Below are 22,558 nucleotides of genomic sequence, written 5' to 3' on the forward strand. Positions count from 1 at the left end.
GTAGGGAGGACATTTGGATGCTCAGTTCACCCAGTCTTAATTCCATCACTTAGCAAGAGCAGGACAGAGGATGTGAGTGAGTTGTTTTCATCTCTGTGAAGATTCCAGGTTATCTACCTTGTGTTCTAGTTTGAGGAAAAAAATGAATAGGGAAGTTTTGGATAGCCTCTTCTTGCTGATATTTTTTGTGAATCAAAAGTTAGAAATGAGGAATGGGAAGTTAATATGTAATCCTCAAGTCCATATGACTTAAGTTTGGATTGTGCCCATCACCATGTAAGTGCCCCCTGTAGAGCACTGGTACCGACAGCATGTTTTCACTTTTTTTTTTCCTAGTGGGCTACGTCTACACTGGCCCCTTTTCCGGAAGGGGCATGTTAATTTCAGCTATCGTAATAGGGAAATCCGCGGGGGATTTAAATATCCCCCGCGGCATTTAAATAAAAATGTCCGCCGCTTTTTTCCGGCTTTTAGAAAAGCCGGAAAAGAGCATCTACACTGGCCCTGATCCTCGGGAAAAAGTGCCCTTTTCTAAAAGCCGGAAAAAAGCGTCGGACATTTTTATTTAAATGCCGCGGGGGATATTTAAATCCCCCATGGATTTCCCTATTACGATAGCTGAAATTAACATGCCCCTTCCGGAAAAGGGGCCAGTGTAGACGTAGCCGTGTAGTTTTGTGAAATTATTCCACCGTCGAACATGTCAGTGTCAGTTTTTTGGTGCTATTCAGTCACATATTTTTCAACCTTAATTCCTAACTATATCAATTTGTAGCAATCTAAATAATAACTTTACACACTTCATGTAATTGTAAAGATTGTAAATGATTTTTATTGCTAAATTTTTTTAAAAACAACAGTCCAAAGCTAATGCTCTTAAATAAATAGCCTGATGTTCAAAAGTGCTGTGCACCCCACAGATTGGCTTATGGTTTTTCACTTCGGTTACTCATTTTTTATTGCATATATGGCATAGGAGAGCCTCTGTAGATACTTCAATGCAGCAGCCAAATTACCAACAATGGATTCCTTTGAGTTTCAGAATTATTTTCCCATCCAGGCTGGTGGCCTGAAATATAAAAATAAGACTGTCCTGAAATGTAAGTATCCTAACATGAACGATTTTTCTTAAATGTGCATATACAGTGTAGATTGATTGTAGGTTTGAAATTAGATTTATGCGTTTAGTGATGTCACACAATGGAATGCTCTCAAGAGAATAGTGAAGTGCAGGGTAACTTCGGGTGGTGGGGGGGGGGGGGCATGAGGGAGATTTTTCTGTCCTGTCCCAAGAATTTGATTTGTGGGACTATTTAACACATGGGTCTGTACTTAACTCGATTTTCTTTTTTGGTTTTTAGGTGACCTTTAAATAAGTTGCATTATCCCCTTTTTGAGAGTAGGTGAATTGAGGTACATGGAAGTATAGCTAATAATATAATATTGTGAATGTTATTTTGTGATTGAATTAAGAAATACTGAAACATGAAACAATACTTTAAGAGTAGCATTAGCCTATACACTTACACATTAATACATTGTAAAACAAACTATTTGAAAATTGATGTTCTTTCCTGTACTTGACAAGATGTGAGTTAAGGTTACTATTATAGATGACAAATGAAACTTCAAAATAAGGAATAGAAGAGATTCTGCTCCCAACTGCTGAGAGAGATACCAAATGGCAGAAGAGAAATAGATAAACTGAACTTGAATTCAATAGGGCTATGCGCGGGGAGGGGAGAGAGTGGGTTTCCAGCTGCTGTTATGTTTGTCTCAGTTTTTGGTTTTTTGGTCTGGGAAGGGGGCGAAGCTTGTAGCTCTCATGGTTGGAGAGTAAAGCGGGCAACACATGAACTGAAGTTACTCTAAGATCTAAACACAAACAAAATCTTAGAAAAAGAAAGCCAGTTTACTGTTTAACAATCTCTAGATTTTAAAACTAAACTCATGATTTTTGAATGCTTGGAGTTGGCAATACAGATTGTACGTTCTTTAATGGGGACTCTCTGGTCTGGCATTATCTGTTGTCTAGCAGGACCACAGATGTTCCTGGGCTACAGAGTCCAGGTATAGGGAGTATGGTCATGGGGCAAGATTCTGGTGGGGAGAGGGGAGTAGGGGGGGAAGGGAAACTACTCATCTGGGAGCTTCATGGGGGGGGGGGAATTGTATGATGTGTGTGCTCCATCAGGAATTATATTCTGATATATTCCTATGTGATTTTAAAACAGCCAATAAAAAGATTTCATTCACTGAGGAGTAGATGTTATGGCAGAGCATTTGAACAATATTTGTTCTATTATTTGATTGCATTTAAACTAAACTGGCAATTATTTTCCCTATTATGTATTGATTTATTTCTGTTGTAGAGGTTCCAAATGACAGTGCATATATTTATCACCGACTCTATTCATTTTTGAGAGGCTTTTAAAAGTTTTCCTAGATTTTTTTTTTATTTTACTGCAAGAATATCTATGGGAGTAAGGAAGGTGCTTTATTGTATAAAATATTTTTGATGCATAATTGACTAGAGAAATCCAAATATTTAACACGCAGATCTTGATTGTCCATAGCATTGATTTACCTGGGGTTGTTCAAATAGGTGCACGTCTATGGGTTGGCGCAGGGTTCTGAGGGAGCTGCAGCAGCGTTGTGCTTCAAAGTTCTCCATGAAGCCCAGTGCTGCTAGGGCAATGAGACTCTTCAAGGCATAGTTTGATCTTATAATGCTTACATCAAAACTCAAGTAAAAATATTTTTGTTGTTGCAGTCTAAATTTCAGTAATCAAAACTGATTGTTAGAAAATAAGGTAAAAATAATGTACGTGGTGTCAGGAGTTGAATATTTTAGAGGAAGTTTGAAACTGAACAGCTTTCTCGTATGTTTGTCTGGACAGTAAAGGCTGTAAAATGTTATATACAGTAGAAAAAAGTAGATAATCACTTTGCTAAAAGTAGATAATCACAGCGTTGTGCAAAAGTAGTTTGGCAAAGCTCTGGCTGTGCCCCAAGGGTCCATTGCTCCCTGGTGGTTAGTGTTTGCCTATAGTAAAGGGTCAGAGGCTGTGTGGAAGGTCACAGCGAGCCTCTAAGGCCAAGGTCATAGCCTACTGAGCCATCCTCGTTACAGGCTTGTCCATAGTTTGGGGTAAAACCTCCATAGTCCTGCCCCCCCCCCCAGGGGCAGACGCTGTAGTAGTGTGGGAAGGGTTGTGGGGAACCAGAGCCTGCCAACTGTCCCAGGTTCCGACCCAGGGATGCTAAGGCACAGTGTCAACTAGCAGCGTTTCCTCTACTCCGAGCCTTGCAGCCATTCCCGGGGCCACTTCCTCAAACAGTCCCAACCAGTACCTACCCGAGCAATCCTTTCTCCTCCTCCACAACCCTCTTCCTAGTCCTTAGCACTTGCTGGCCTTGGCCTCCTTTCACCCTCTTGAGGGGAAGCCTTTTAAACTGGCCCCAGCAGGCCTGAATTGGCTGCAGGTGCTCTGGTTAGCCTCTTGCTTCAAACAAGTTCTTATTTGACCCCAGGTGCCTGCCAGGTCAGTTCACTCAGGGGATAGCAAACTATTTACCCAGTTGACTGTGTATTTATCCTCCACCAAACTACTGCCCTGGGTCTATCACAGTAGATTTTCTTAGGTGTTTTACATAATATAGTTCTTTAAATAAAAATAAGTCTCTTATCTGAAGCGATATCATGAGTAAGCTCTAAGACTATGTAAACCTCAGTTTTTTGAGGTGTACAGGATCTTTTGAAAAAGGCTTTTATTTTTGAAAGAACCACATATAGACTGTGATTTCACTTTCCAAATAGCGTTTTTTGAAAAAACGCCATGAGGAGATTATGCAACAGAAGCATGGGAATTTCAGATCCCAGCTTCATTTTCAATTTCAATGTCTAATTTACATCCCGCTTTCGAGAGAGGGATGTAGGTTAGACGTACCCTGATTGATGGAAATATGTATTTCAGTATGAGCATTGGTTGGTATAAGCCAAGGCAAATCAGAATTGTAATATTTAAATAAAAATGTTAAATATTTACAGTAAAATATAAATTTTCTGAGGAAAACATCTTGCACAGTATAACTATTGAGGAAAAACTTTAAGTCTTAAAAGACAAAATACATCTTGCAAGTGGAGATACTGTAAACTTGACAGTATGAAAAAGGCTCTCTTCATAAGTAACCTTCCATAAATAATTCCAAGCTGTCTGAATAGAATCTTCAATCATATTTTTTTTTCTGGAATACTCTGCAAAAGACATCATCTGCATTGGGCTAGAAGTAGTTCACTAATATCTGTGCTGTTCAGAATGCCTACCTTATTTAAGATTTTTATGCTGTTTATAGTGCTGTGTGTAATAGAAATGTGTCTTAGATAATTCCCCCCCCGCCTTACTTCGAAATTATACTGCCTGTTAGCTTGTCCAGGAGCATTATGAATAGGGTTATAAAAACACTGGTAGTTAGCAGTGTTTTATCCTTGCATGTTACTGACTTACAATGTATTATTCTAAGATTTGCTATTGCTATAGGAACTGAGGAAAGAATTAAGAAACTGCATGTATAGAAGTTATCATTTTAATGACTGGCAATTTGATTTGGGATACCTGCAGGAATGAAGAACATAATCAGCGAGTATTTTTATAAACTTTCCTAGTTGATAAAACCAAGGCCATGTGATAATGTTGCTGAGATACTGTTTTTATATCCTTACAGCAATACAGGTTGACCCTCTGTAGTCTAGCACCCTTGAGACCTGACTGGTGTTGAACCAGAGAGTTTGCCTGACCATAGGAGGTCAGTATTGTCTAGCAGCATTTCCAACACTTCTACTGCTTACTGGGCTCTTAGAAGACATTTAGGGGTAAATTAGAGCTAAATAAAAGCACAGGACACTGAGAGCCAGGACTGGTGGCTGTAAACAAACTTTATGGGACCATGGAAAACTTGGCCACATCCAGGATAAGTGGACAACTGGCTAACTAAAATCAGGCTGTACTTCAGATTTTGCCAGATCAAAGGTGCTGGACTAGAAAAGTTTAACCTATACCCGTGTTTTGAATAAATTTCCATGTCCAGTTCCTTGGAGTTTTCTTGGTACAAAGAAGCAATGACATAGTAGTAACAAAAGACCTTTTCCCTGACCAGAACTCTGACAATTTGGCAGATGTATTTCCCTCTTTTAGTTTTCACCTGTTGCCTTTAATGCTCCTTTTTCTCTTCTAACAGAAACTCAGTGGTAGGGGCAGAATGAGAAACCCATTTAATGGACCTTAGAAAAGGTGCACTGAGGTTTATCCACCAAAAATAATTTGCTTAAGGCATAAATACATCTGTTCATTGTGAGAATATAATGCTAGATCTGTGTTGGAGATGAAACAGATGGAGAGCCTTCTTAATGTACAGTTAAAAGATTTGCTATTGGTAAAAGGCACAGTCACGCTTCCTGACAGTAGATAGCATTGTGCCCATGACAGTGAGAGACAAAAATGGATTTTATTTAGAGTACTAGGGCTCTGTCTATACTTACCCAGAGATGGACACTCCAGAGATTGCTTTTCCAGTATTCACTTTGGTGGGTCTAAAGGACCCACTAAATTGACAGCTGATGGTACCCCCTTCAATCCTGGTATACTCCACAGGGTCACAAGGAGTAGGAGAAGTGGACAGGATAGCTTCTCCCGTTGACCTCCCGCAATGGCGATGCTGTGGAAATTCAATTTAAGGTATGTTGACTCCAGCTATGCTATTCTCTTAGCTGGACTTGTGTATCTTAAATTGACTTTTTCCCTAAATGTAGATCTGGCTTAGGTGATATAATCTGTTATACAGATTCATGTAAGTTAGCTTTAAGAACATCCACCTCCTTGGATTCAAAGAAGAAAAAGTTAAATATTGTGAGGTATGGCAAGTCAGGGTGGTTTAATCAAAAACTATTCTCTATAAAACATTTTGATGTTCATTCCATGGAAGTTTCTTCTCTGTTCACTTCAGTAGAAGATTTTGGAAGATATTAAAACTTGGGTACTAAGCCTCTATAACAACACTTTTTCTTTTTTTATTTTCATTAAGATGATTCCTGGGGTAACCATTTACTAGTACATGGTTGTATTCACTAGGCTGCTGGATGTTATTCCCAGGCTGTCACCTCCATTTCTATTCATACCTTTTAAAGTAAAAGTGACAATGTTGTCTCAGACATAAGTGGCTCTACACTGAACGTCAACAAATCCAGGCTGGAAATCAGAAGAAAATGCCTATCCACCAGAGGGGGTGAGGTTCTAGAGCACCTCCTAATAGAAGGTATGCAGGCAAATAACTTAATTATTCTTGAAAGCACTGGGAATATGTGAAAGTACTGTGGGATAATGGAATTGTTTGTTATGGTAGACGGCATCGCTCACAGCCCTGGGGCTCATGTTTGGTTTGTCTTACGTTCCTAAAGCTCATGCTTCAGGGTTTGAGTCAGATGCCATGTTCTGGAAGGTTTTTTTGTTTTTTTAAATCTCCTTCCGAAGCATCAGGGATTAGTATGGCTGGAGTTGGGACATAGAGCAGAGTGGGCATGGGATCTGACGTGGCACTGACCATTCTCTCTCTCTCAGGTGCTTGCTCAGCTGAGGATTTACCTGATATTTGTATGTGGGGTTCAAAGCAATTTTCCCCTAAGTGAGATTGGCAGTGACCTTGAGGTTTTTTTGTAGCATGGGATGTGGGTCACTTGCCAAGATTATTTGCGTGCATCTCATTTAACTTATTACCCTGCTGTTGCTGAGGCCTGGGCACTGGCAAACTTCATTCCCTCCTATTCTCAATCAGTGGCGCATAATAGTGTGATGCTGTGGGTGGTAATTATCTGGTCTAATTTCTGGTTTTGGGTTTAGGTCACGGGTATTAGGGGTATTCATGGGCTTTGAGATAAAAGGGGTTAGACTAGGTGATCTGGTGATCCCTTCTTGCCTTAAACACTATAAATCTCTTCTACAGTATAGAACCCTTTGTAGCTAGATGAGCTATGGTCTTCTGACAATTCCAGGAGGGAAGAGGAAGGGAGAAGAAAATCCTATTTCCTATAGTGTGGAGTGGCAGTAAATCTACTCTGCATCCATGAAACATTAGTACCAACCCTGGCCCCTGTACTTGTGCTCTAGAGGAAAAAAATGGCATGTGAAATCAGCACAGCCTCTTACTCTGTTCCATATTTTCCTTGGGAGCCCTCATTGAACTCCACATCCCAATGTAAGCTGCTTAAATCTTTTCTTCCTTTCATTACAGCAGAACTGGTGTGCCTGCTGAGCTGCAAGGCAGGATTTACCTTTAAATGCATGGCATGAAACCATGACTTTATTCAAGAGAATGAGAGCTTGGTCATTGACTTCAATGGGGTCATGATTTCAGCATTAGTCTGCTTGGTATCTACAGGGCTGGTTTGACGAGCGGTCAGTGGCAGTGTTGGTAAATAAAATGGACTGACGTGTTTCAACAAAGTATAGAAATAACTTGCATTTTTCGCATGTACATTGATATATAATTAAAACTTAATCAAAATAATCTCAATCCTTAACAACAACAAGTGTTCTTCAGCTGAGCTGGAATGGAAAGAAAAGCCCTCCAAACATTTAACATCTCATTTATATAAAAAACTAAGTACAGGACTCTTCCGGCCCACTCAATTAGCCTTATAAGCATCGGCACTACAATTGATATGTAATCTCTCTTTCTCATTCTCTTATATTTATATTTACATATATAAAAAAAACTCTAAGGTGCCACAGGACTACTCATTGTTTTTAAAGTTACACACTAAATTGGCTACCCTTCTGAGACTCAGTCCTTAACAAGGAAAACACTGTAGTACATTACAGGAATTTACATTCTGGAACTGGTTTTTAACTTTTTCTCCTTGTATCTGTGTATAAGAAGTTTGAAGTGCAAACATAAATAAATGTTTTATTTTACTAGTTAATTTAATTCAACTTCACTTGAAATTCCAATTTGGATGCATTGTTTCTTAACATGACAACTTATTACTTAGATATGTTTTGAAGAGATTGCTGGTATGCTTAGAATGGCATAAATAAGAGGTATTATTTAAACAGAAACTTGTGACATGGCAAATATTGGTATTGTATTTAAGTCCTGAATATATGGTTATTCTAACTGGTTGCTACCATTTCACATTACCCGTGAACTACTCCCTTCATTTTCAGCACAGATAAACAAAATCTCTCTAAATTCTGTACTGTCTCATCTTGTTAAGATCTTCACTAATGCATCAAATTGCAGTTTTGGTTTGATTGAAGGTTTAGTTCAGGGGGGAGAAGCTTTTTTGGGTCATGGGCTACTGTCCCACAGAAAAATCAGTCAGGAGGTGCACACAAGTGAGAAGCAAAAAACAAACAAACCCTCACTAATGTGCCCCCCAACTGAGAAGGAGAAAGACATTCCCCACAATCGATTTGTACATCAGATCCTTGAGGGGCCCAGGCTAGTAGATTTTGTGTGCTCCAGCTTCGTGGGGGAATGGTGAGAGGACTGGTGCACACTGATGCTGGCTCCCCAATGCTGGGGAGGAACCCTGAGCCTCGGGGTGGGGGGGGAGGAAGGGGAGCAGATCCAGGCACATCAGGGACTGCATGCAGCCCCCAGGCTTTAGGTTCCCCACCTCTGGTTTAGCAGATCCTGCTTTTCCCGTCAATGAGAAATTGTTACACTTTTATATTTTTATATGGCCATAAAAGACACGAAACATGCGAATATACTTATGTAGGGACTTGGGTGTATGTGCTGGTATGCAAGAAATTATTTGAGGTTCCTTCATGGAGCACAAAATGCAGACTGGATGTGTATGAGCACAACTCCAATGAGACAAATTTATTTATAACACATCTAAGTTTGGCATGAAGTGTTTGCTTATGTTCCTACTGGGAAATACACCTGGTTGCTTACATGGATCACTCATCATACAATAATTTTTTTGCCAGATTGTGCAAGAGCTAGAGCACAAAATAATGTGCAGAAACATTAGGAAACATGTGAGTAATTTCCAGTCTTTCTTTTTCCCAAGATGATATTTTTCTCTGTTTTGGGGTAGGCCTAAGGGGCCCCATATTTAAGCATACTTACTTAAATCAACAAGAAATTTCCTAATCTAGGTTAAGTATAGATTCAAGTATTCCCTGTCTTCCCCCCTCAATATTTTTCTCAATTCACCAGATCATTAATAGGTCTTTCCTATCTTTGTGTCTTCAATGTAATGGCCAATTTTAAAGAACATTTAGTTTGAGTATGCAGTGGTAATCTTTCTCTCACTGTGGGAGAATGTCCAAAAAGTATTAAGTTTGCAGCGTAGGACTGATCATTATCAGCTAACCTGCTGTTGAATCTCTTGCAGACTAGCTGTTGAGTGACGTTTTAAATGAAGATAGCCTAGCTGAAAATAAACCCATTTCCTAACCTACATACAGACGTTATGTAATGTTAGACTAGTGCTGGCCTCAGTTATTATGTCATTTTGACTTGGATATCTAATAGTCGCATACTATGTGCAATCAGTGCAGCCCACTTAGAAGAATGCTGGACTAGTATTTATATATTGAGAGTTGGCGTGAGTGTTTTTCAAGAAAAGCAGGATCTTGAAGATGTATTGCTAGTGTAAAGAATTAGATCAGGCATGTCCAAAGTCCGGCCCGCGGGCCAATTGCGGCCCGTGTTCCGGTTTAATACGGCCCCCCGGGTAATTTGGCAATATCTATCTTTTATGGCCCCCAATGAATCCATATGTATTGAGATGAATACATTGCAAAATCTCAGTTAATGTCAGTTGGTCTAAATCAGTTATAAATATATTTGGACACAACATGTATACTTGGTGTTATGTTCTTGTTCATATTTTTTGAACTTAAAAGTTGACAGACAACCTTTATTACCAATAATATGTAATGTACTTTACAATGTTCCTGACACACATTTCAGCTTCCTGGATTTTTTTTTTATCTGGCCTTCAGATATGAAAGGCAGAGTGATTTAACACCTGTTTAGATTTGTCATCCATGTGACGAAATGAAAAGTATGCTGTTTGCAATAAACTTTGCATAAAATAGTTAACTTGCATTTAATTTTAATGGTTCAAAGAATGTCAGGCAAAATGGTCGGCCCTCACGCATGTTCACTTCATCAAATCTGGCCCTCTTTGAAAAATGTTTGGACACCCCTGCATTAGATATTCCATTCGTTATTTCATACACTTGCAGCTCATTCACAAAACAAAACAACCCAAACCCAACACGTGGTTCAAATATTAATAGAACATACATTCTTCAGGGGTTTTTTGTTTGCCTTGTTGTAGTGGATCTTGTTCCTTTACTGATTTTTCTAACTTTTGTATAGCTCCAAGGTAAAAAGTATTTTCTTGTTAACTGCCATATTTACAGATCAGAAATAGAAATGATACTAATAGAATTGCAGTCAATTTGCATTCTGTTGGATGTTTGGGTTAGTCAGAATATCAGAAACCTCGATTAAGAAGAAGGTGGATTTGTACGAGAAATCAAACTATCAGAACAAGCTGGTTATTGTTTTAAGGGCTTTTTCACTTTTGGCTTGCCAAAAATAATATTTACACAGCAGCATGCTCATACTAAAAGGACAATCCTCTAATAGCTCTGCCATAGTCTGTCATGTCTCTAATGGGAATTCAATCCAATTTGCCTTCTTTCTTCTCTTCCCCCCTCCTCTTCCTCCTCCCGCCCTTGTCCCTCTTCAGGGACTCTTCTCATTAAGAGACTATTGGGATAGGAGTTGGGTCTTTGTCTGTGCTGAGGAGTCATAGAATTAATTCCTCTACGTGTCCTGTAGCGGAATTAATTCTAGAGCACAGGTTTTTACTCACGGTATTTTGTGATCCCAGACTGGTTTTCAGGGCTCTGAACAGTATGTCAAGGCCCATAAATTCAAGATAGTCACAATCACGGTGATTATTCCATCTGTGGAACAGGAAATTGCTTCTTGGCCCTCAACTTCCAACGCATGCATTTCCATGTTATTAATTCTAGCATTCCACAGGCAATTCCTCAAGTTTACTCTAGGACAGGGCCATTACAAGTACAAGTTGGACCTCCCTGGTCCGGCAATCTGGACCTGAGCAATCTCAAATTACAGAATTTGCTGGACCAGGGAAGGGATTCCTTGCCACAGCCCTGAGCCAGCCGGCCCCCTGTCTTTTGCTCCCTTAAGCCTCTCCCTTGCAGCCAGGGTTCTCCAGCCCTGGCCCATGCTGTCACTTGCAGCAAGATTTCCCCAGCCCTGCGCTGCCACAGGCAGCCACACTTTTCCAGCCCCCAGGCCCACACTCGCACTGGTTGTCGGGGTTTTCTGGCTCCATGCTGCTGTGGGCTGCCACAGGTGGCTGGCCTTCTCTGATCCGTGAGCCCGCACTGCCACGAGCACTCAGCCTTCTATGGCTGCCAGTCCTGTGCTGCTGTGGGTGCCTGAGGTTCCCCAGCCCCCGGCTCTGCACTGCTGCAGGCTGCCACAGTTCTCGAGTTCTCTGCCCTGGCTGGGCTGCTGGCCCTGCAGGAGCACAGATGTTGCCGGACCAGAGAGTACTGGTTTTCAGAGGTGCAACCTGTATAGAGTACTTCACTTTCATTAGCTCCTAGGTTATTCTCTTAGGTCCTATCTGTAGTAGTGGCTCATGTATGCACCCAGGGGACCATGATCTACCCATACTAGACGACTGTCTCCTTAAGTTCTGGTCCTTTGAAGAAGGCCTATGAGCCATCCATGGAACTAGGGAGGTATTCATGAACCTGGGCCTGCAAATCAATGAACAAAAACTGACCTTAACCAACAAGTTTTGGAATTTTTAAGTGCCAACATTGAGTCACAGCAAGTGAGGAAGCACCATCTACAGCACAGATTTCACAGCCTGTCTGTGCTAAAAGTTCAACTCAGCCCTCCAGCATCACCCAGTAATTGCTACCTACATCTGGGGCATATGGAGGCTGGTACTTGAGTAATATCACACACTGAACTCCACATATATGGTTCAGCTTAATTTACAGGCAAAACAAAGACAAGTAGATGAATAGCTCTGAATGCTTGCCACAGTCAAGTCCCTGCATCCTGAATTGATGGAAGGATCTGATAAACATTTGCACCAGAACATCATTCATTCAGCTCCCCTTTATAGCTATTTCTCACTACAGATGGATCTCATGTGGGTGAGGGTGCTCCTTTCAACAGCCTCATGGACTCTAGACACATGGTTGCCTTTAAAGGTGATTCAGCACATCAACCTTCTCAAACTCAGGGTAGTCAGGAAAACTTGCTCCAACTGATCAGAGGTATACATGCAAAGGTCACGAAAGAATATTGCATGTATGTACTATATAAATAATCAGAGAGGCGCTAGATCATCCTCCCTCTGTGCAGAAGCATTGAAGTTCTGGAGTTGGTGCATTTCCTGATGACGACTTAATATCAGCAGCCTACTCAACAGGAGTGCAAAACACAACATTGGACAGTCTGTCACAAGTTCTCACGTGAACTGAACTCTGCAATACTTCACAGCATCTCTTGTCAATGGGAGATTCAAATGATAAATTTGCTACTTATCTAAACAGAGCCAGCTGCTCTAGGATGAGAGGTAATGTGGCTTAAGCACAAACTGAGGACAGGGATTCGGGCTTGAAATAACTATCTGGACCTTTGTGCTTTTTTGCCTATAAAATAACGTCAAGATTTAAATGTATATCTTCCTGTCCACTTCAGGTTAGGAGAAAATATAATAAAATGTAATTAAAGTTTTCACTTTGGGGGCTGGATTAGGACTTATAATTTGATTGATATGACGGTGATGTTTTTATTAAATGGTTGATAATATTGTCCACTAAGAGCTGTTAAAAAATTCTCTCCTGCATTGCTTCTGGTTCTAGAGTCTTTTTTCATTAATATGAAGATCACATTTGAAGCAGAGAAAAATTTAAACTTGTGCATATTGCACCTGTTTTTTAGAGATGCTAAGTATGAATACCAAAAACACCAGCAAAAAATCCTATCCTGCTAGTCAAACTGGAGAGCCTACAATATCTACCTTTTGTAGACTCTGATGTTGGGATTTTTAGATTAATGGAAATTAAAGAGTTTTAGTACTTAGAATGTAAGCAGAACAGAGTATCATATGTAATACCAAGTCCATTAGCAGGAACACAAATATAACCATCTCTTATTAAATAGATTTTTCTGGCTGTACAGACAATTCATCATTGTTCTTGTAACGAGTACTTTGCATTGTTTACCTATCAAGCTGATGTAGTTATTAAAGCAATTCCATATATGTACCATATGTAGAATTGCTTCTGATATGAACTTGGTTAAAATAATTTGATAAGCTTGTCATTCCGCTTTAAAAAGATGCATTAAAGTAAATGAGGTCACGGAGCTTGTTGAAGATTTGTAGATTTTGGATAACATTTGATTTTTTAAAATATAGGATACATTGTGCTAGAGCAGATGGACATCAAGATATGAAGATAATTTATAGTAAATTCACACTGATTGCAATCATTAATGAGCTGGGTTTGATGTATAAAAAAAGTCTCAGAAGTGACTATATTAGCAGCTATTTGATACAGCGCACTGGAGTTGAAAATATTGACTTTCCATAAAGCCAGTATTAAAACCAAATGAACATATGGTCCTTATTGAATGTCAGAGCAGATGTTTAATTCCAGTTGCTTTTAATTTTGCAGCCAATATACAAAACTTGGGATTTAAAGTATACAAATAAATAATCTGTTGCTTTAAAGGATACTGAGAGTAGAGAGAAACATTTTTGCTTCTTAGTTTTGTTTTTTAAACTTAAGGGTGAGAAGGGAATAGGTTTAAATGAAGTTGGAAATTTTAAAAAATATATATACTTTTAGACAAACATAGACTAGAAATAAGATAATTAACCATTGCAACAATTTACCCAGTATTGCAGTAGAATCCCCATCGCTGACTATTGTAAAATCAACTTGAGACATGCCGCTAGTGGGAATTTGACTCTCAGCTGGCATTGTCACAGTTTCATGGCATGATGGACTATTTGAAATAGAGAAAAAGGAAAAGCTGCTTCAACTACTGTATGAAATGACAGAAGCTGTAGAAGACTTTGACAAAACAATTCTAGCATATTAAATATTATTGAATCAAAAGGAGTAACTCCTTGCATAGTTTTAACAAATCTGAAAATTTGATGGCAAGAGGATGGTTTAAAAAAAAAAACACTTGATAAGGTCAGCTTTCTAAACACAGTGCTTAATCCAATGGATGTAGGACAGTGTTTCTTGAAGTGGGGCAGAGGCCCACTTAATGGCTCCACAGCCACAGAGCCTCATGGCTTCTATTGGCTGCGGTTCTCTGTTTGCAGCTAAGGAGAACCACAGGAAGCGGTATGGCTTGGGTCCACTTTGAGAAACACTGATATAGGAGAAATATTACCATATGTTCTCATTCATAAGCCAAATTTTTATTGGTTTTAAAAAGTCCTGCATCAAAGAGTGGGATTGGCTTATCAACAGTTTACATTGTTGTTTTAGAGCAGGAGTTGGCAAACTTCAGTTCCCAGCCCATCAGAGTAAGCTGGGACATTTTGTGTACCTGGAGCGAAAGTTTTAGTAGATTTATTTTAATGTGATCTAACACAAACCTGTTATAACTAAACAAGTATGTATTCACATACCTTCACATGCCTTCAAAATTGCAGTTCATGTTTTAAAGTCTCATATTACTTTACTGCACTTAAAAAGACTTTAAATCCTTCCAAGTGTTAATCAGTCTCCAATTTGCCAAACAGACCATTTAATTGGGCTTCAGTCATAGCTGCTCCTGCATAGTCATCATAGATGACACCAGTGTAAACCTCAGACTCAGATTCCTTATCAGCCTCCATTGTGTCATCAGCAAATATGTCATAATTTTCTGACCAATCAAGTGCATTGCTGATGCAGTATTTGCAAAATGATTTTTCTATACTTTCTAAGGGAATTAATTCCCACACATCCTTGACCCAATGGGCAACTCACTTGATTTTGGGCTTCATAAGATTCCTGCCTTTTGTCAACTTTGCCATGCTTTAACACATTCAGTCTGACCATATTTTGCAGATTCTTTAAAGGGTGTGTTTAGGCAGACATCAAGCGGTTGTAAAACAGAAGTTAAGCATCCAGGTATTAGAACCAAAATCATTTATATTTTTTTGGCCATGTGTTTCACCTCATCCATCTTGTGTACCCTGAACAAGTAGGAAATGAGCATAGAAGGTTGCTTGAGAAGTGCTCCTGGTCTTTTTCCATTCCACGCTTTTTCCAGCCATTCAGTAGTCCCACTGTAATAATGTGTGTACATGATGACACCCGCAGGAAATTGCATGTTTTTAGGCAATGGTTTTCTTTAAAAAAACAAAACAGAAGGGAGCTTTGGTGCATTAGACCAACACGATAAAACCACTGTAAAATGGATATTTTTGTGGCCAGTGACTTTAATTAAACCTTTTTTCACTAATACCAGTTCCCATTCTGTTGCTCAGGACATCAAATGTCATCGGTGTCTCATACATATTTCCTCTTTCTGACAGCTCAAATGCATATTTCTTTGATGTTTTAGAATAAACCTTTGGAAAGATTAGATATTTTTCTTCCAGGTCTCTCAAATTTTTGTGCTATCTTCGTTCACTACCGAAGACAGGGACCACAATGGTTCATGAAGTGAGTATAGCAACCCACCAATGTGACAAATATTGATGACTTTACTGACTTGTATTTGACATCTTTCAACATTTGCAGAGCACACAGACTAATTCCAATTCTAGTGATGAGGTACCCATTTCGTTGACATTTAACAACCCGCTCGTTACGATCTTTTCCCAGCTCTGGAAATGAAGTGTACCTTGTTGGATGTTTTTTCTTGCTTCTTGGCATGTCTTTTGTGGTGTTTTATTTTCTTGCCTTTCTCTTACTGGCTTCTCATTGATACAGAATTCATGAACAGCAGCACAATTATTGTTTGCTTCTGAATATTCAACAGCTTGAAGTTTGAATGCTTCATCATAAGCAGACCATTTTCTTGTGATTTCACTGTTCATTTTAAGTATTAGTATGAAAATAATTTAGCTATAGATTTTGTAGCTTTTTATAGAGCAGTGTCAACTGCTTTATCACTATCACATTATCATTGCTCTGTTTCTTTCCCAGTAGTCCTGTAGACTGGCATATTTAGGGCAATAAGAGGCTATTAAAATTTTATTACAGATTTCATTGATTCTGCACATTATATTTTCAGATTTGCTAGAGACTTAGGAAGTTCAGTGATCAACATGAATGAACAGATCAAATTACACAGTAGCAGATGGACAGCAGTGCCGTAGTACATTCATGGTATTTTTCTGATTTGACTTGTAAGGCTTAGCATTTTGTGAAATGGGAGGGTCAGATTTCATGCAGATACAATTTAAAGAGAAATAAAATGTTAGCACTTCCTTTTTTAAAGAAGAAAGTGCAGAACTGACATTGACTCATCCTGTTGCTTCTTGTTTCTCTGAGGTGAGGGTTCCCTGCTTAATGAGCCATTTTCATCATAGGCTAGTCACTGGCTTAGAGGGAAAAGCCCTTCAGCTCCAAAAAGTCCTCTTCCCTTGTGATGGCCCAGTGGGTATGGGAAGTTTGGGGGGGGGGGGATCTGGGTTCTAGCGCAGAGGCCTTGGTATCAGCTGCTAATGGGGCTCTTGTCCTTATCCCCTCCATATAGCAGCCACTTCTCCAACCACTCCCACAATGCCTTCTCCCTGGCATCTTGGAAAAAACCTCTCCTGCTTGCCATCTGCAGCTTGTCTCACTCTGTGCTTCCTCCTCAGCTCCAGTCTGTTCTTCTTTTCCTTCTCCCTCCTTGCCTGTGGGGAAACCTTTTATAAGGGACCAGCAGGCCCTAATTAGCTGCACAGGTGTCCCATTAGCCTGCTGCTGCAGGCCTCTTAATGAGTCCCAGGTGCCTTCCTGACTTAATTGATGGGCAGCAGTCTCTGGCAGCCTATTTAGGAAACAGGAACCTGCTCACCCAACTGCCCATATACCTGCCCTCAATCAAACTACTGCAGCCTGCTGTCTTTGATATGCCACTATATATATCTACGTGTCTGTGTCTATGTACATATATAAATACGTGTCTGTGTATATAAGATAATTTTGCTGTTTTTACCTTTTCATCTTGGAGGGTCATCTTATAAATCAGGGGTGGCCAATGCATTAAATGATGAGAGCCGAAACAGTGGTGGAAAATATGTGAAGAGCCGCACCAGAATTGTTGAGGGGGCAGGGGAGAGAAGGAAGAGCTCCTGAGCAGCCAGAGTAGTTGAGCGCCAAAAAAAAAAAAAAAAAAAAAGACACTGCCCCTTTAAAACCACAGGTTAGGCTTTTTGGCCACATCAGGCTCCCGCCGGCCACCACCATCTTGCCGATGTCATTTTGGCGTGCCGGACGGCTCCCCTGCACCTGGTGAGCACAGGGAGCCAGAAGCTGTTTGTAGGGGTGCATGGGGTGGCTTCGCGAGCCATGGGGGAGGCTTCGAGAGCTGCACTTTAAAGGGTGAAGAGCTGCTTGCAGCTCGTGAGCTGCGGGTTGACTACTCCTGCTGTAAATGAACACAGTAATGAATGAATATGGTAATCATAATCAAAACTTATGATATGGTAATCAAAATCTAGAAGGATTCAGTGCTAGGAAAAAGAACTGCCTCATTTGTGTAAACTACGATTTTTTTAACTCTTAGCTCTGGTTACGAACTCTCACATTTGATTCAGGTCACATGATATTCTCCTTGTTCTCCTAGTATTTACTTATAAATTATAAGTGATTTTTCTACACAAACTGTTGGAAGAAGAAAGAGAAATCATAAACAAGAATGATCTGAATAATTAAAGCCCATTTCTGAAAGTTTGTAATACCAGTCAAAAATTAAGATTAGGTTGGCAAGAGTATATAATGGTAGTGCAACAAACTTTTATTTTGAGATCAAAGATAGGTACTCTACCTTAGTACTAATTACAGAGGCAGGAACTTGAGTGCTGCTAATACTGTACACTTAGCTATTGTGTCAAGGAGGATTTAAAAACTGGATGTTGTTTTGCAGTGGCTACTTGACTTATTTTGAATGTGTTACTTCTGGGATTTAGAGTGAACTTCACCCAGTCTTTGGGGAACAGATCATTGAGACATAGAGGCATTCAGGGAGAATGGAATAAATGCAAAAACAAATAAAGATTAGTTTTGCTTCAAGACTAACTCGGGGGTTATTGCTTCCAGAAAAGAAAGAAACAATTTAGAGTTATTTTGCTTGTCTTATGTAGAGGAGAGACTGATCTTGGCAAATGTTGAATGAATTGCAAATAGACCTCCCAGTAGAAGAAAATACTGTGGTGTGGAGTTGGTGGATATTTTCTAAATCTAACTCCTTATGTAGACTCATATCAGTACTGGACTTTTGATAACAAGTTCATACACGGTAAAGAAGAAATTCTTCACATGGAAATTAGAAAAGACTTCAGAGTAAAATACATTGATTGTCTTGGATTACTAAAGGTTTTTTAAAATCCTTTAAAATTTTCCTTGGGACTGTGACAAGAGAGACCTGGTGACAAACATCTTCTTTGTGCAGCATAAGTAGAAGACAAAATAGTAATCTCCACACTGCTTGGTCAGCGTAGTTCAACTTCTGTACTGAAAGGACCATTATATAAGGATGATGGAAAAGGCCAGTGTATTGGCATCTTGATATAGCTGGGACTAAAGATGCCAGCTTGATACATCTGGGACTAAAGATGCCAGCTGTAGTAGTGTATTCAGTGATGAGAACATCTGTCCACTGACTGAGGGAATTGATCTAATGAGCATGCAGAACCCTATACTTTTTCATAAAAATGAACAAGAGCAAAGTAGAATGTGTAGGAAAAAAATGATTAAAATGTAAAAGATGATGCCCTCTATAGTAGGAATGGTTGGCGATGACAACATTCTCTTTTAATGATGTCTTGATTTTAAGCCCCTGGATAACACTTGTGAATTGCTCCTATATAACTTTCAAGAGTTAAAGTAAGATTTTAAAAAAGATATCGGTGCGCATTCCTAAACAAGTGAGTGAAGATGAAATGGTCAAGCCATTAAACCAAACAGCAAATAAGGGCATATCCTTCAACTTGTGCCATCTGAGTATGAAAAACAATTTAATCTGTACTGATGGAGTTGAAAAGAATATGAAAAATAATAAAAGCCCAATGATGGAATGGGAAAATATTGATTTAGTTTTTTCAGAGAAAACAATAGAGTTGATAATCCTCATGACAATTTCATTCCTCCATGGCAGAGCTAATATCATTGGTAATGAAACTGGTATCTTTCTGGGGATTTAACTGAGATATAATTGTCTTAAAAGAGAGTTGTTTGGTAGTTTCATACTGTTCATCTTGTACTAGTGAGAATGATAATATGATGAATTAATTTTTGTTCAAAAGTTATAAAACAATAGTGCATGTACCTGCTGTGTTTTAAAGGCTGTATGGGGGTGACAGAAGAGGATGTAAGAGTAAACAAATTAGGAAATGTATTTTAGGAATAATATTTTAGGATTTGGGAATTTTTCTATTCTTTCTTAAAACTCTTCTGTACTTGTAAAAATATATCGTTATTTAAAATAAATAGAACAATGTTAATTCTTTCCCCAACAATCCTAATATTTATTAAAGCATGTTGTAGAAAATAAAGTATGTAATAAAATAGTATAGATTTCTAAAATCCTTCGTGAATAAATTATGAATCTGGTTTCAAATCTCTGTAGATCATTTTCAATGCAATTGTGCTATGCATTCTCTAAAAAAACATTTAGAGAGTTCTTTGCAATTCTAAACGTTAGCAGGATCTTTATATAATAGCACTCTAAGGGAAGATTAAATGCTATGCTTCGGAAGCAGTATTTTTAACAATACAGAGTAAACAACATCTTGAAATAACATTTTGGCATGAAAGCAATATTTTAATAAGCTAAAGAAAATATTTATTAGTTTTAGAACTTTATTGCAGTTACGCAAGAAATAAGTTACAACATTTTGATAGTGCTGTTAAATACAAGGGCAGACAAATAGTTCTTAATTATATCATGAGGTTTATTAATGTTGAATCAAAGAGAAATGTATTGTAATATTGGCATTTCTTTAAGCCATACTTAAAATTCTGAAGATGAGATGACTGTACATATATGATTTTTCTAACTTCAAATGCTCTTTTTTGGTAGAGATTTATCTTTTGATTAGGTCAGCAGTTAAAGTAGACCAACGTGAAGGGGGCGGGAACTCACCAGTCTTCGTGGCTGTCGTCATAAATGTCTGTGATGTGGTGATTTAATGACTGGGAGCATCCAGGAAGAGCCAATAGGACTAAGGGAAGAGAGAGTCCAAAAGGAGGAGATTTGCATTTTCAGGACCATATCCAGTGAACAAGTGTGAGTGCAGTGGGCATAGTTGGCCGCTTGAATTTTTAAACTACTGTTGTTACAGTCCAGAAAGTTGAGTAATTGTGAGATCTATATTGTGCCCTGTGCTCTGTTTAAAAAAAAATATATATATATATCAGCTCGACATGTTATTTCTATAAAATTAACTTGTTGTGCTTGTTTAATGTTAGTCTTAAAAGAAAGGGACAGGAAACTCTTCTACCAGACCAAATCTTGAATGATAATATGTCTATAGCAATTTCAGTACATGAATCACAAATTCAGAACCTGAATTGAATCTTTATAGTTTTTTTTTGTTTTTTGTTTTTTTTTATAGATTGGATGTATGTAACAGAAGAAATCTTTTTAATGTTCTCTGCCCTTGGTAAGAAGAAAGATCTGATAAAAATTGAACTAGATTGTAATATTCAGTAGCAAAATTTGAGATGATCATTATAATAAATGATAGAACTGATGAGCTTTAGTCTAGTATTTCCCATTAAGCAGTATGTAAATCATTCTAAGATCTGCTAATAAAATACTAATGAAGCAGTACAGAAATTATTTTAGGTATTGTAGCTATAAAATGACAGTCTTTCTTTTTTTAGCCATCTCTTATTGAAAATTTTCATCAGAAGTTAGCATACATAACATATACTGAAAGTTACCCTACTGATTAATGGTGCATAGGTTGGATTTTGCAGTATTTTTAACTCTTAAAATGTCTTTATAAATCCATAAACTGTTCTGAAAGAGCTTAATCTAAGAAGAGGACATTGAACAACTAATAGAATAGGTTGACCACAGGTCCTGATTTTGTAGGGACAGTCCTGCTATTTGGGGTTTTGTGTTCTGGGCACCTGTTACCCTGACCACAACTCTAGTTTTTCATACTTGCTATTGGGTCATCCTACTGGAGGGGTGATTGCTGGAGCAGCTGCAGCTATTAGATATCAGGGCTTGAGAAACTAGTGTGGATTGTTGGGAAAGGATTGGTTGGCAGATGTGGGATGACCAGAAGGGAGGAAAGAATTTCAGGATGGCAAAGGCAGTCTTTTGAGATGTGCTAAACTGGGCCTGAAGCTGCAGTGACAATGCACCAACAAGTAATATCCTATACTCATGGGAAAAGTGGTTGTAATTTCCCTCTGGAAGCTCATCACCCTCAAATGCTACTGGTCCCTAGCCAACTGATTTGGCATGGGAAGATTGAATGTCATGGCTTTTGCCGTGCAAGTGTGTGAGATGCCGTGTACTATTGCACCGTGTTGTAAAGACTGGTAATGCTCAGAAGATTATTGATCACTTTGCACATATGGATTTCGAAAACTATAGTGAGACAATTGATTGGACAGACAAACCTGTTATCTACTTTCCTTCTGCTACCCTTGCTCCCCACCTCCGCTTCATAGCTCAGCATTTATAAACAGAAGGCATATTGCTCCGTGATGCTCCAACGTCTGGTTGACCATGGTGGCAGCTTTACAAACATAGAAGCAGATTGGTCTGGAAGATTCCATAATGCTGGTATCTTTTGGAATTCAGCTCTTTACCTTCTTGGTTAAAGGATGGCTTGCCCTCAGGGTCATGATGGACATCAAGGTGTGTGGAGATATGCCAAGTTTCCCAAGATAACTGGAGCTATCTTTTGCTTCCCTGGTTAAAGAAGTCATTCACAGGCCACTTGCACAGAAGGAAGGTACTGTTTAACATTCACCTCAGTGGTTTCTGAATAATGGCTGTGCTGTGTTCATTTGGCCATTTGAAAGGAAGAGTTGCAGTCTTTGTGGAATAGGTTGGTAGTTTCCACGGGGCGGAAACATACCAAAGATTATAGCTTCATGTTTTACTTTCCACAATATTGTGAGGGTAAAGGCCTTAGTGATGGTTGGGAGAGTGAGATGCTAAGACTCGATCAGCAGTGAATGCAGTCAACAGAACATCCAGTAGAAAATGGAAACGTCCAACGATGTCACTCTTATACAGACTCTCATGTTTGAAAATGTGCAGCTGAACAGACTGCTGTTAC

At 39.0% G+C, this 22,558-nt stretch overlaps 1 protein-coding gene and 1 long non-coding RNA gene across 5 annotated transcripts in view; one reads left to right on the forward strand and one right to left on the reverse strand.

Moving 5' to 3' along the window:
• Positions 1-22,558, forward strand: part of FBXL17 (F-box and leucine rich repeat protein 17) — a 403,072-nt gene that overhangs the window by 77,467 nt on the left and 303,047 nt on the right. The gene's annotated exons all lie outside the window — the stretch shown is intronic.
• LOC112546776 (uncharacterized) lies at positions 932-14,878 on the reverse strand. Of its 2 annotated transcripts, XR_003090478.3 has the most exons (4): positions 14,738-14,874; positions 13,985-14,097; positions 5,540-5,715; positions 932-1,069 (listed from the first exon to the last, which is right to left on the reverse strand). It is a non-coding gene; the product is annotated as an uncharacterized LOC112546776 (long non-coding RNA). The 2 variants fall into 2 exon arrangements; XR_003090479.3 differs by lacking the exon at positions 13,985-14,097 and having other exon boundaries at positions 14,738-14,878.

This window comes from Pelodiscus sinensis, chromosome 6 (genome assembly GCF_052426305.1).
Source record: "Pelodiscus sinensis isolate ZL-2025 chromosome 6, ASM5242630v1, whole genome shotgun sequence".
Taxonomy (NCBI): domain Eukaryota; kingdom Metazoa; phylum Chordata; order Testudines; family Trionychidae; genus Pelodiscus; species Pelodiscus sinensis.